General features: G+C 44.8%; 1 non-coding gene and 1 pseudogene across 1 annotated transcript; both read right to left on the bottom strand.

Moving 5' to 3' along the window:
* Positions 1-14,769, bottom strand: part of LOC140717854 (uncharacterized) — a 966,201-nt pseudogene that overhangs the window by 20,896 nt on the left and 930,536 nt on the right.
* Positions 9,177-9,248, bottom strand: trnad-guc (transfer RNA aspartic acid (anticodon GUC)). The gene has a single exon. It is a non-coding gene; the product is annotated as a tRNA-Asp (tRNA).

Genomic DNA, 14,769 nt, shown 5'->3' with positions numbered 1-14,769 from the left:
TTCGGTTGTTAATTCCTTGTTTTTCCTCGTTCTGTTTCCACTTTCGTTTCTTTCTCCTTCACTTTCTGGATCACCCAGTTATTCTCTCTGTGTCGTTTATGTTTTATCCCATCTTGCACCTCGTTCCCGATATTTCGCCAGTGAATGTGGTTTTATCCTATTTATTTGTTGACGTGGACAATTCATTTCTCTTGTGGGACTTCTTATAAAAACGACATTTTGAGCCACACTCGGTAGTCACTACGTTCAATCCCGAGGTCCCATTAACGTTCCCACCCTGTCCTGATCATTGAATAAATGTTGGATTCCAAGTTGAACCAGAAATTAACCTCGCCTCCCTGTGAACGGAACTCGCGGATTTAGATATTGATTTGGTTTCCGCATCGCAAGCACGTCCCTCAAGCAATCCCTTCATCGGGATTCAGTTAGACCATAAAACCATACGACATAGAAACAGAAATCGGTCATTCACCTCAGCGTGTCTGCTCCGCCGTTCCATCACGGCTGATCTCGGGTCCCACTCAACCCCATACACTTGCCTCCACCGCAGTCTGCGGCTGAGCATTCCACAGATTTGTTAACCCTGTCTAAAAAGCAAAATCCCCCTTACCTCAGTCTAAAAGGTCGCCCCTCAATTTTGAGGTTGTACCCTTTAATTCTGAACACCTCCACCAGAGGAAACATCACGTCCACCTTATCTTGGTCCTTCAGCATTCAGTAGTTTTCAATGAGAATTATAGTTGTTGCTCTAATATTCAGAACATCACGGCTGAGCTTTCGTCCCTTCCCTTAAAGTGGGGTGTTTTTAGAATTTCCCTACCGAGGACTGATAAGGAAGGAACCATTTTTAACTGTCCCACGTCTCACAGGCTTATCCCGGCGTCTCAACGACGGCAATGAAAGATCAACCAACCTGCGGGAAATTTCTCCATCTGGGATTTTCCGCCTAGTTTTCAAACTTCACAAACAACAGTGTGGAAATACTGGGTTTGAACGCTGGACTTCACGCATGCGCCTCTCCACTGCACTACATCTCCAATGTTAAATGAGCGATGATTTCTTTAGTCTGAGACCCTGATCACAAAGGTTGGACATTGAAAGATAGGAAATAGAAGTCGGAGTAGGCTATTCGGCATTTCGAGATAATTCCAACATTCATTTCGATCCTGGACTCTCACCTAACCTCAGTTTCTCTTGCCGATCACTACGCACGCTCTTTCATCCCTTCTGTATATGAAGATATGTCTGACCTCTCCTCGATTTATTCTCATTGTGGGGAGCTGCGTCAGGAAGAAAAGGAGAGGGACTGTCTGACTGTCCCACACCATTGACCTGCAAAATTTAACGAATTTAAGGCAAAGAGCAGCAACAGGTTTCTTAAATCTAAGTATTATTTTAAAAGGTCGACGTAAAGGCGGATGAAGTAAATATTTCACCAAAGACTGCATATTAGTCCTGAATAGAAATAGGAAATTTTTGGAAATTCGCATCCACGCCAAATTAAAGAGAATATTTAAATCGGAAATCACTTGTCACATTCTTGCAGACTGAAACAGAATGATCATTAACTACCGAGATTAACATTGTTCCCTGTATACCGTCAACCGAGTCCTGAGGATGTCAAGTTGTGTACTTATTTAACTTGCACGACGACGTCAACGAAACATCCAGACTCTTGAGTCGGAAAGCCTCAAGAGCCACTGTCTCTTGAAGGAGACAGTGAGGTCAATAAATCAGCCAGCTGCCACAGGCCATTGAGGGTCTGGGTCTTGTGTTATAGCCACCTGCCACCAGAGGGCGCCGATGAGCTGGATCCGACGGACCGCCGCAACGTGTATTTGTTGCGGAACAAACGTCAGATTTTCCGGTGGCAAATGAATGTTTTATTGGTTGCATATTCCATGTTCTGTCCATTCATTTCATGGCAAACTGCATGCAAGGAAAGGCAATTGGTGAAAGTATTCTATTTTATATATGTGGTTATCGCTTTTAATAAGTAAAATAGAAGCACAGACAACAGAGAACAAAAGCTGCAGGAATTCCAGAGACTAAGCGGCCTCGACCAATGATGTTCCCTCTAAGGTTCTGATCGATAGCGCCACAGAGACATGCTGAAAGAAACTGGAATAAATCGGCTCTTTCTGGGTTTAGATACGGTGACCAGATATTGGTGATTGCAACGGTTCTTTTACAATCTGTGTCCGTGAGACGGATCAGAAATTCACGAAGAATATAAAACAAAATAAAATGAAGCGAGAGGTAATTAGGAGGAAATCTGCAGATGCTGGAAATTCACGCAATACACACAAAATGCTGGTGGAACACAGCAGGCGCTGTCGACGTTTCGGGCCGAGACCTTCGTCAGGCTGCCTGGCCTGCTGCGACCCACCAACATTTTGTGGGTATAGCGAGGGGTAATTGCCAGGATTCAAACCTACGCAGAGACAACAAAATCGATTCATCGTCCATCGCCTTAACGGCTCGGCCACAATAACTCTGTTCACATGTGACGGGGTAGCAGTGATCCAGAGTCAGAAAAACAAATGATCCTGAAGTAAAAACAGAAACTGCTGGAAATGCTCAGCATCTGTGAAGGGAGAAACAGAGCCCACGTTTTGCTGGTCACCCTGAATTCCATGGGGCATTTGGGCTGTGAAAACCTCTATAATAGCGGGATAGATTCTCATCATATCGAGATCACAAACCCAAAGATCCTCATGTGGTCCTCAGCAGAGGGGACAAAGGCGTTTTCCGTTTCGCAGCTGTCCCGGAGAAGGCGGAGCCGGGCCTGATTCCTGTCACACTGATCTACGTGTGCTGATGGAGTCCCCAGTGGGCTCTCAATGACGGGGCGCCAGGACTGACTGCAATGGTAAAGTCGGCAGGGTAGCAGGGGCCGCCGTCCCGGACTTGTTTCACTCTCCTCTTACTTTCTCCCATCAGCTGCATTAGCATCACCTATTGTAATGGAGTATGAAGGGACGCTTGATGGGGATCAGATGCTACGTCCCAAATCTATTTTAACAGAAACGTTCGCCAGGGTCTACTAACATAACTGTCCCTGGCTCAGGTGCCAGTATATCCTTCAAATTCTGCACCCCAGCTCCACCCATTAAATGCCTGAGCAGCTTCCTACGTTCCAAAGAATATCTGTCGCACATCATGATCACATGTTCCACGTCTCTGGGACATTACGAATATCAAACGACACATTCACATACTACCTAACAAGTGCCAAGGCGAAGTGCAAACCCGCATGTCCGACCATTAGTCTCATAAACCACACATCTTCCCTCTTATTCCTTCCCAAAAGGTGCCACTCTTGGACTGATGGAAACAAACTATAATACCACCTCCCTGTGCAACTCGTATCCCACAGTTTCTGCAATTTCCCAACCACGGGCAACCTACTGCAACATGTGATTTCATGCTTCCCCATATGAACTATAATGTCTACCTCAGACTTATCAAGTGTCTGTTTAGCTGCAACATCTGCCCTTTCATTACGCGACACACCCAGATGTGCAAGTACGTAAGAAACCTGAACAACACTGGTGAGTGCACTTGGCCTTTTCTCCTTTGAGAGACGGAGGATGAGAGGTGACCTGATGGAGGTGCATAAGATGAAGAGGGGCATTGATCGTATGGATAGCCAGAGGCTTTTTTTCCCCAGGGGTGAAATGGCTAACACAAGGGGCATAGTTTTCAGGTGTTTGGAAATAAGTACTGAACGGATGTCAGGGGTAAGTTTTTCACGCAGAGAGTGGTGAGTGAGTGGAATGCACTGCCGGCGGCGGTGGTAGAGGCGGATACAATTGGATCTTTTAGGGGCCTCTTAGATAGATACATGGAGCTTAGAAAAATAGATGGCTATGGGCTAGGAAAATTCTAGGCAGTTTCTTGAGTAGGTTGCATGGTCGGCACAACATTGTGGGCCGAAGGGCCTGTAATGTGCTGTAAATTTCTATGTTCTGTGTTCTTCCCACACACTTCAGAGCATATAGATCATAATACACTTCCATCAACAAATCAGCTATTGCCTTCTTGAAAACTTCCATTGCAAACTCTACAGTACCGAGTCTGTGTCTGGGCAGATCACAACTCTGTTTGAATTAACTTGTTCAACCCATTGCAGACTAATGATAATGGCCATAAATTCTGCTGTATATATTTTCCCACTCAACATTAAACCAGGGGATAAATATCCCTGAGCCCACCCGGTTACTAACTGGGTTTTTAGAACCATCTGTAAAGTTAGGCAAAAAGGAAATAATACTGGCTGCATAAATGACCAGACGCCCTCTCACCACCACAAGAGTTTGTTTATCCTCTAGTAATCTCAAATCTATTCCCACAGCTAGAAATGTCCATGATGGACCTCCTGGCCAGACCACTTGTCCAAAAATCCCCAAGACCATATTCCACACATATTCTGTAAGTGTCTGCAGAAAACATTTATCAGCTCTGCTGATATATTCCCAACAAACCATAAAAACAGAATTAGTCTGAGGTGACGTCCTCACCCTATTGATCAAGTCCAGTTTGCAGGGCTCATTTTTCCCTCTCGGTATGTGGAGAAACATCTCGCCTTGTTTAAACTCCGATGCATCTCTAGCTGTGGTCGGGAATGCTCCACTACAGAGTCAAAGTGCACTGGTCTGTAGAACATCTGACCTGTATAAAACTGAACGAGCTGCCTCTCTATAAATGAAACAACTTGTATTAAAGGACAATAAATGTTCAACAGAACAGCCATGGAAGAGCCACAGTCATGCCCAGTTAATGACCTGCTTACATTTATCCGCCAAAAACTTTATATAAAACTTTACATATGCCCTCCATATCAGCCTAAGCCCGATATATTTAAACATAGGAACTAGACAGCAAACTCTCATACACAGTAAGCTGAATACAATCCGCACCATGTTTCCGAGTAAAACACACTCATTTCGATTTAGACACAGAAAAATTAAAGCCCAGTCCAAAGACCATTCTTCCATTGCTGTTAACACTGTTTGTTCAGACCTTACCACATAGGCAGTATTGCAACCCCTTTTCCACAGACCCCATCATCTGTACATAAAGCCAAACTAAGCCCAGGCCCAACACCATCGATATATCATTAATCCTCAGATTAATCAATATTGGACAAATAACACCATCCGGCCTGTAAGGCGTCTGTAAATTCTAATGACATTTCTTCACAACCCACCACCACTCTAAATGACTGGCCAAAGAAAACCAATACTTGTAAAACATACCACCAAAGCAAGGAGAGGAGCAGAATAATTTGTCAATCAGAGCAGCAAATGGGAATCCTGCAAATGATAAAAATAATTCATGAAAAATTCTAGCCCTACCAGACGGACTCGTGCGAACATCAATATGGACCCAGTGTTGCAGCAATTGGCTAACAACCGTCAACGGATTAACATTGTTCCATGCAGTCGGGTCTATGTCGGGGGTGGGATGAAGCTAAAAGCTGGAAAGGTGATTTGCGAAAGTGATACAGAGCTGTAGAAGGGAAGGATCATGGGACGGGAGGCCTCATGAGAAAGAAAGGAGGGGGGGGGGGGGTGAGCACCAGAGGGATATGGAAACAGGCAAACAACTAAATATGTCAGGGATGGGGTAAGAAGGGGAGGAGGGGCATTAATGGAAATTAGAGAAGTCAATGTTCATGCCATCAGGTTGGAGGCTACCCAACCGGTATATAAGGCGTTGTTCCTCCAACCTGAGTTTGGATTCATTTTGACAGTAGAGGAGGCCATGGATAGACATATCAGAATGGGAATGGGACGTGGAATTAAAATGTGTGGCCACTGGGAGATACTGCTCTTTCTGGTGGACCGAGCGTTGGTGTTCAGCAAAACGGTCTCCCAGTCTGCATCGGGTTTCACCAAAATATAAAAGGCCAAACAGGGAGCACCGGACGCAGTATACCACACCAGCCGACTCACAGGTGAAGTGTCGCCTCACCTGGAAGGACTGTCTGGGGCCCTGAATGGTGGTGAGGGAGGAAGTGTAAGGGCAGGTGTAGCACTTGTTCCGTTTACAAGGATAAGTGCCAGGAGGGAGATCGGTGGGAAGGGATGGGGGGGGGGGGGGCTATGAGTAGACAAGGGAGTCGTGTAGGGAGCGATTCCTGCGAAAAGCAGAGAGGGGGTGGGAGGGAAAAATGTGTTTGGTAGTGGGATCCCGTTGGAGGTGGCGAAAGTTACGGAGAATTATACGTTGGACCTGAAGGCTGGTGGGGTGGTAGGTAAGGACAAGGGGAACCCTATCCCGATTGGGGTGGCGTATGGATGGGGTGAGGGCAGATGTGCGGGAAATGGGAGAGATGCGTTTGAGAGCAGAGTTGATGGTGGACAAAGGGAAGCCCCTTTGTTTAGAAAAAGGAAGACACCTCCTTCGTCCTGGAATGAAAAACCTCATCCTGAGAGCAGATGCGGCGGAAGCGGAGGAATTGTGAGAAGGGAATAGCCTTTTTGCAAGAGACAGGGTGGGAAGAGGAATAGTCCAGGTAGCTGTGAGAGTCTGTAGGCTTATAGCAGATATCAGTAGATAGGCCGTCTCCAGAGATGGAGACAGAAAGATCAAGAAAGGAGAGGGAGGTTTCGGAAATGGATCAGGTAAATTTGAGGGCAGGCTGAAAGTTGGAGGCAAAGTTAATGAAGTCGACGAGCTCAGCATGCGTGCAAGAGGCAGCACCAATGCAGTCGTCGATGTAGCGAAGGAAAAGAGGGGGATGGATACCGGTGTAGACTTGGAACATGGACTGTTCCACAAAGCCAACAAAAAGGCAGGCATAACTGGGACCCATACGAGTGCCCATGGCTACACCCTTGGTTTGGAGGAAGTGGGAGGAGCCAAAGGAGAAATTATTGAGAGTAAGAACTAATTCCGCTAGACGGAGGAGAGTGGTGGTAGAGGGGAATTGGTTAGGTCTGGAATCCAAAAAAAAAGCGAAGAGCTTCGAGACCATCTCGGTGGGGGATGGAGGTATATAGGGACTGGACGTCCATGGTGAAAATAAAACGGTGGGGGCCAGGGAACTGAAAATCATTGAAAAAATTCAAAGCATGAGAAGTGTCACGAACATAGGTGGGAAGAGATTGAACAAGGGGGGATAAGACCGTGTCAAGGTATGCAGAAATGAGTTCAGTGGGGCAGGAGCAAGCTGAGATAATAGGTCTAACTGGACAGGCAGGTTTGTGGATCTTGGGTAGGAGGTAGAAACGGGAAGTGCGGTGTGTGGGAACTATGAGTTTGGTGGCAGTGGATGGGAGATCCCCAGAGCTGATAAGGTTGGTGATGGTATAGGAGACAATGGTCTGGTGCTCCTTAGTGGGGTCATGATCAAGGGGTAAATAAGAGGAGGTATCAGAGAGTTGTCGCTGTGCCTCGGCCAGGTAGAGGTCAGTACGCCAGACAACAACAGCTCCCCCCTTATCAGCAGGTTTTATAGTGAGGTTGGGATTGGTGTGGAGGGAGAGGAGAGCAGAGCGTTCGGAAAGAGTGAGGTTGGAATTGGAACAGGGTGTGGTGAAGTCAAGACGGTTGATGTCTCGTCGGCAATTAGCAATAAAGTGATCCAGAGTATGCAGAAGACCAGAGTGGGGTGTCCATGAAGAGGAGGATGGTTGAAGACGAGAGAAGGTATCATCGGTGGGGGTAGGAGAGTCCTTGTTAAAGAAGTAAGATCGGAGACGGAGCCGGCTTTCCCTTCTCCAGCTCTGTAACACTTTTGCCAATCAACTTTCCAGCTCTTAGCTTCATCCCACCCCCTCCGGTCTTCTCCTATCATTTCGCATTTCCCCCTCCCCCCACTACTTTCAAATCCCTTACTATCTTTCCTTTCTGTTAGTCCGGACGAAGGTTCTCGGCCCGAAACGTCGACAGCGCTTCTCCCTGCAGATGCTGCCTGGCCTGCTGTGTTCCACCAGCACTTTGTGTGTGTTGTTTGATTTTCCGGCATCTGCAGATTTCCTCGTGTTTACATTTCTAACAAGATGACAGAAAGCTGCAATGTGGCCTTTCAAAACTGAACAGCATTAAACTTTCTGTTAGCTGAGAGGGGAGGTAGTTGTGCCATCATTGTCTGGAATGATCCACAAACATCCTTGCTATATCTGGAAACATCAACAAATTTAGTCGTGAAGATCGGGATTGAAGCTATTGAGGTTAAGAAGTTTGGGCAGGAGAGACATGCCACTTTATCATCACCTTTGGAATTCATTTTATTAGCTTCATTCCCTGCAAGGAAGTTTGTGCAACTCCAGTGTACAGTGTGCTCATGTTATATTCTTGCTGGTTTTGAGATTTGTTCTAATGTCTTTCCTGAGAGCACTCACTGAAGTGATGGTTTAAAGAACAGTTGCCTCCATTATAGTTCAGCAATCCTCCTCTTCAGATAATCGATGACAGGATCACTGAAGACACCCAAATTCTCTGTGCATTTCAACTGCAGCCACAATCCATGCTGTCCTTTACAGGACGAAAGGGAAGTGGGGAGTGTGGAAGTTACAGCAAGTCAAGTTAATGTCTCGCCTTTGCAATGAAAGTTTACAGATAGTGTGCAGTCAACCTCGGCAAGAAAGGCCGTTAAAGGTTCCCCTTTGCATAGCAGGGTAACTGGAGACATTTGCATACCAAAACAATATGAGGATGGAACTGACGAGTTCTAGGGTGGCTTTTGATATTGGTTACAAATAAGAGCAATCTGCAGACGCTGGAAATCCAAGCAACACCCACAAAGTGCTGAAGGAACTCAACAGGCCAGGCAACATCGATGGAAAAGAATAAACAGTCTACGTTTCGGACCGAGGCTCTACATCAGGTCTGATATTGGTCAGTTACTTTACTAAAGTGGTGGAACCACGCGGGAGTTGTTAGCTGACAACAAAAGCACCGGTTTAAATGTGTTCGGAGTGATGAACTCTGTCACTGAGTGTAACAACGAATGGTGCTGAGATACAGACTCTCGGGCTATATTTGAGGAAAGTTGAACACAATGTCTCTCTCTTCTGCGATCCACCGTCCCGAGCTCACAGCAGCCGGGCCATTCCACCTTTCCAATATCCAAAGAAATGATCGCTTCAACACCGAATTCCTTGTCCGCGCTTACTTTTTAAAATTCATTATTCCTCTTGTATAATAATGCAGTAAAATCACCATTTCCCGTCGGGGAATTGAACCCCGGTCTCCCGCGTGACAGGCGGGGATACTAACCACTATACTAACGAGGAACTGGTCTTGGTATTTACCTCGGCCATGTACATATAAGAATACAAAAGAGTAAATATAACGATTTTATTTTTTGTTGACTGCAATACTGGAGCCTTTCACTCCTGTCCTTCCCATAGAAAGTGTCGCTGGTTTCTCCAGCCATTCAGTCACCTACTGCGCTCTAACATTAGCCGATGGAAGCTCTCTCATTAAAGCCCAATTCCCTGTTGTTGGAAACCTTATTTATAATCATATTTATATTTTATTTCTGGTTTAATAATGCGATAGGCAGAAAACGACATGTACCTCTTCCGATTTTGAAGGGAACATTCCCACTTCAGTCCGATTCCTGGTGATTATTCACCGGTTGTTGTAATTCACTGGGTGACTCCGGTCTGTCGGAGGATGGCGACCTCACCCGGACATACCAGGAACTGTATCAGAGCGAGGAATCAGAGTGACCGGGGTCAGAAAGCAGCTCGGGAATGGTGATAGGTCGATGTCATACACCACAGGAGACAGTCAGTACCTCAGTCTCCAGCAGAATCATCGACTGATGCTGATATGATGGCTATATAAAGAGATTTTTTTTTACCAGTTTTTTCCCCCTTTTTCTAAAGAGTAAAAGAGAGGTGATATTGGACCACAGGAAAATTATTCTGGAGCGTTAGTAATGGGGGACAAAGAAAAAGCAGAAGAACTTCATGGATACTTTGCTTGTTTCTTCACTGCGAAAGACACCAGCAACGTGCTGGAAGTCTGTGACCGTCACGGAACAGGAGTGATTGTCATTGCTATTACAAAGGAAAAAGTGCCAGGCAAACGCAAAGGTCTTAAGATGGATATATCACCTGGGACAAATGGACCTAAAGTTCTAAGAAAAGATGCTGAAGAGATAAAGGATGCATTAGTCATGATCTTTCAAGAATCACCTGATTCGGGCATGTTTCCAGACAACTAAAAAATTCCAAATGTCATTCCGCTCTTCATGAAGGGAGGAAGGGAAAAGAAAGGAAATTAAAGATCAGTTAGCCTTACCTCAGTGAAGACGTACAAAACAGCTGGATGAACTCAGCAGGTCGGGCAGCATCCGTTGAAAGAACCAGTCAACGTTTCGGGTCGAGACCCTTCGTCAGGACTTTAGCCTTACCGTAGTTTTTGGGAAAATGTAAGCATGGATTTTCGAGATCCCTAGACTGAGATGATGACTGGCTCATTCAGGGACTGGAGGTGGAGAGAGTCAGTAATATTCAATTTCTCAGCATTATCATTTCAGAGGATCTGTCCTGGGGCCAGCAGTAAGTTCCATTATAAAGAACGCAGTGACTCTACCTGTGTATAGTCAGCATCGTATCTAAAACTTTGACAAATATAGATGCACAGTGGAGAGTAACCTGACTGGTTTCATCATGGCCTGATATGGAAACACAATGATCAGGAATGGAAAGGAAAGGTCTACAAGAACTTTGTGGAGACGTCAGGGGCAAGTTTTCTTTTACACAGAGCATGGTGAGTGCGTGGAATGGGCTGCCGGCAAAGGTGCTGGAGGCGGATACAATAGAGTATTTTAAGAGAATCCTGGAAAGGTACATGGGGCTTAGAAATTTACAGGGCTATGGGTAACACCAGGTAATTTCTAAAATAAGTACAGGTTTGACATGGCATCGTGGGCCGAAGGGCATATATTGTGCTGTAGCTTTCCTATGTTTCTAACTACTGGATGCATCCTAGTTCGTCACAGGCAAAGCCCTCTCCATCATTCAGTACATTTACAAGATGCACTTCGACAAGAAAACTGCATCCATCATCAACAACATCCTTCATCCACCTCATGCTCTCTACTCACAGCTGCCATCAGGAAGAATGTACAGGATCCTTAGGTCCCACACCACCAGCACCAGGAAGAGTTATTACCTTACAGCAGTCATGGTCTTGAAATGACACCGGTATCTTCACAGAACTGATTCCATAATCTGCAGACTCACTTTCAAGTATTCTACAATTGACTTTCACAGTAAAATTTATTTATTATTTGCATGATCTGTCTTTGGCACATTGGTTGTCTGTCAGTCTTTTCTGTTTATAGTTTTCATAAATTGCATTGTATTAATTTTCCTGCAAATACCTGAAAGAAAATGAATCGGCAAGTAGTACCCTATTGTGCCAGAGGTCCCAACACATTAGACCTCTACTGCACTACGATAAGGAATGCCTATTGTTTGCTCCCGAGACCGCATTTTGTTAAGTCAGATCATTTGACTGTACTCGTCCTACCTGCATACAGACAGAGCCTAAAGAGCAAGGCTCCAGAGATCAAGCTTGTCTGAGGGGCAGAATAACAACAACCTCTCACTCAGTGTCAGTAAGACCAAGGGACAAATTGTAGACTTCAGGAGAGGGAAACCAGACATCCATGAGCCGGTAATCATTGGACAATCAGAAGTGAAGAGAGTCAATAACTTTAAATTCCTGTGTGTTACTGTCAGAGGATCTGTCCTGGACGCATCATATAAATATTATTGTGAAGAAAGCACGACTGCACCTTTACTTCCTCAGGGCTCTCAGAGATTCAGCACATCATCGAAAACTTTGCCAAACTTCTATAAGTGTGAGGTGGAAAGTGTGCTGACTGGCTGCATTACGGCCTGGTATAGGATCATCAATGCCTTTGTGTGGAAAATCCCACAAAAGTTAGTGGATTCAGCCCAGGTACATCACGGGAAAAACATTCATAACAACTGAGCACATCTACATGAAACATAGCCGTAGAAAAGCAACATCCATCATCAAAGATCCTCACGACCCAGGCAATGCTCCTTTCTCACTGTTGTCATCAGGTAGAAGGTACAGTTACCTCAAGACTCGCAGCACCAGGTTCAAGAACAGTCTCCACCCCTCAAACATCAAGGGCCTGAAGAAAAGGGGATAACTGCACGCATGTCAGGACTCATTTAAGGGCTCTGTTATATTGTTATTTCATGCTCATTATTTATATTTTTTTCTGCATTTGCACTGTTTGTTTAAAGTTTATAGTTCCTCATATTGACAGTTCACAGTTACTGTTCTATAGATTTGCAAATAATGCCTGCAGACAATTAAATTAATCTCAGGTGGTGAATGTGGTGACGTGTATGTACTTTGACCTTTGAACTATATGGTGATAACAACTGCGAAATGAACCTGGTCAGGTGTCCGATCTCTTACTGGGCAAGTGTTTTGGACATAGTGATCTTAATTCTATATCCTTTACGATATCATTGGAGAGAGATAGGAACAGACAAGTTAGAAAAGTGTTTAATTGGAGTAAGGGAAATATGTGGCTATCGGGCAGGAAATTGGAAGCTTAAATTGGAAAGAGATGTTCTCAGGGAAAACTACAGAAGAAATGTGGCAAATGTTCAGGTGATATCTGTATGGAGTTCTGCATAAGTACATTCCAATGAGACAGGGAAGTTATGGTAGGGTACATGAACCATGGTGTACAAAGGCTGTAATAAAGGAGCAAAGAAAACTTTACAAAAGGTTCAGAAAGCTGGGTAATGATAGAAATCTAGAAGATTATAAAGCTAACAGGAAGGAGCTTAAGAAGGAGATTAGGAGAGCCAGAAGGGCCCATGAGAAGGCCTTGGCAGGCAGGATGAAGGAAAACTCCAAGGCATTCTACAAGTATGTGCACAGCAGGAGGATAAGATGTGAAAGAATAGGACCCATCAAGTATGACAGTGGGGTAGTGTGTGTGGAACCAGAGGAAATACTAGAGGTACCTAATGAATATTTTACTTCAGTATTCACTATGGAAAAGGATCTTGGTGATTGTAGTGATGACTTGCAGCAGACTGAAAAGCTTGAGCATGTAGATATTAAGAGAGAGGGTGTGCTGGAGCTTTTGGAAAGTATCAAGTTGGATAATTCATCCGGACTGAATGAGATGTACCCCAGGCTACTATGGAAGACCAGTGAGTCTTACCTGAGTGGTTAGTAAGTTTATGGAGAAGATCCAGAGATGCAGGATTTATGAACATATGGATAGGGATAATATGTTTAGGAATAGTCAGCAAGGCTTTGTCAAGGGCAAGTCTTGCCTTAGGAGCCTGATTGAATTTTCTGAGGATCTGACTAAACACATTGATGAAGGAAGAGCAGTAGATGTAGAGTATATGGATTTCAGCAAGGCATTTGATAAAGTACCCCATGCATGACTTATTGAGAAAGTAAGGAGGCTTTGTGGATCCAGAACTGGCTTGCCCACAGAAGAGTGGTTGAAGACCGGTTATATTCTGCATGGAGGTCGGTGACCAGTGTTGTGCTTTGGGGATTTGTTCTGGGACACATATTTTTGTGATTTTTATAAATGACCTAGATGAGGAAGTGGAGGGATGGTTTAGTAAGTCTACTGATGACACACATGTTGGAGGTGTTGTGGATAGTGTGCAGGGCTGTCAGAGGTTACAGCGGGACATTGATAGGGTGCAAAACTGGGCTGAGAAGTGGCTGATGGAGTTCAACCCAGATAAGTGTGAAGTGGTTCATTTTGGTAGGTCAAATATGATGGCAGGATATAGTATTAAAGGTAAGACTCTTGGCAGTGTGAAGTATCAGAAGGATCTTGGGGTCTGAGTCCATAGGACACTCAAAGCTGCTGCGCAGGTTGACTCTGTGTTTAAGAAGGTGTATGGCCTTCATCAACTGTGGAATTAAATTTATGAGCCGAGGGGTAATGTTGCAGCTATACAGGACCGTGGTCAGACCCCACTTGCAGCACTGTGTTCAGTTCTGGTCGCCTCACTACAGGAAGGATGTACACGTCATAGAAAAGGTGCAGATGAGATTTACAAGGATGTTGTCTGAATTGGGGAGCATGCCTTATGAGAATAGGTTGAATGAACTCGGCCTTTTCTCTTTGGTGTGACAGAGCATGAGAGGTGACCTGATAGGGGTGTATAAGATGTTCAGAGGCATTGATCGTGTGGATAGTCAGAGGCTTTTTCCCAGGGCTGAAATGGCTGCCACAAGAGGACACAGGATTAAGGTGCTGGGGAGTAGGTATAGAGGAGATGTCCGTGATAAGTTTTTTACTCAGAGTGGTAAGTGCGTGGAATGGGCTGCTGGCAACGGTGGTGGAGGCGGATACGATAGGGTCTTTTAAGAGACTTTTTGATAGGTACATGGAGCTTCGAAAAATAGAGCGCTAAGTAATTTCTAAGGTAGGGGCATGTTCGGCACCACTTTGTGGGCCGAAGGGCCTGTATTGTGCTGTAGGTTTTCTGTGTTACTGTTAACTTAGTTTGGATTAAAATTTTGGCTTTGACAATATTTTTCCGTAACGTTCTTTTTTTCATAAAGGGTTCAGTGATCTAGTTACAACGATTTTTTTTACCCCAAATTATGAAAGATTATACCAACAAAAAAGTAGGAAGTACAAATATTAATTATTTATAATACTGAAGAGTCAAACTAAAATGTGAATATTACTGTCTATAACACACTCAATTCCCGTGGGTGGGGAGGGGGACACCGTTCCCGGAAATTCCCCTCTGTACC

This window comes from Hemitrygon akajei, chromosome 28, assembly GCF_048418815.1.
Source record: "Hemitrygon akajei chromosome 28, sHemAka1.3, whole genome shotgun sequence".
Taxonomy (NCBI): Eukaryota; Metazoa; Chordata; class Chondrichthyes; order Myliobatiformes; family Dasyatidae; genus Hemitrygon; species Hemitrygon akajei.
Note: the sequence above shows the minus strand (reverse complement) of the source record. Positions and strands in the feature narration are given on the sequence as shown.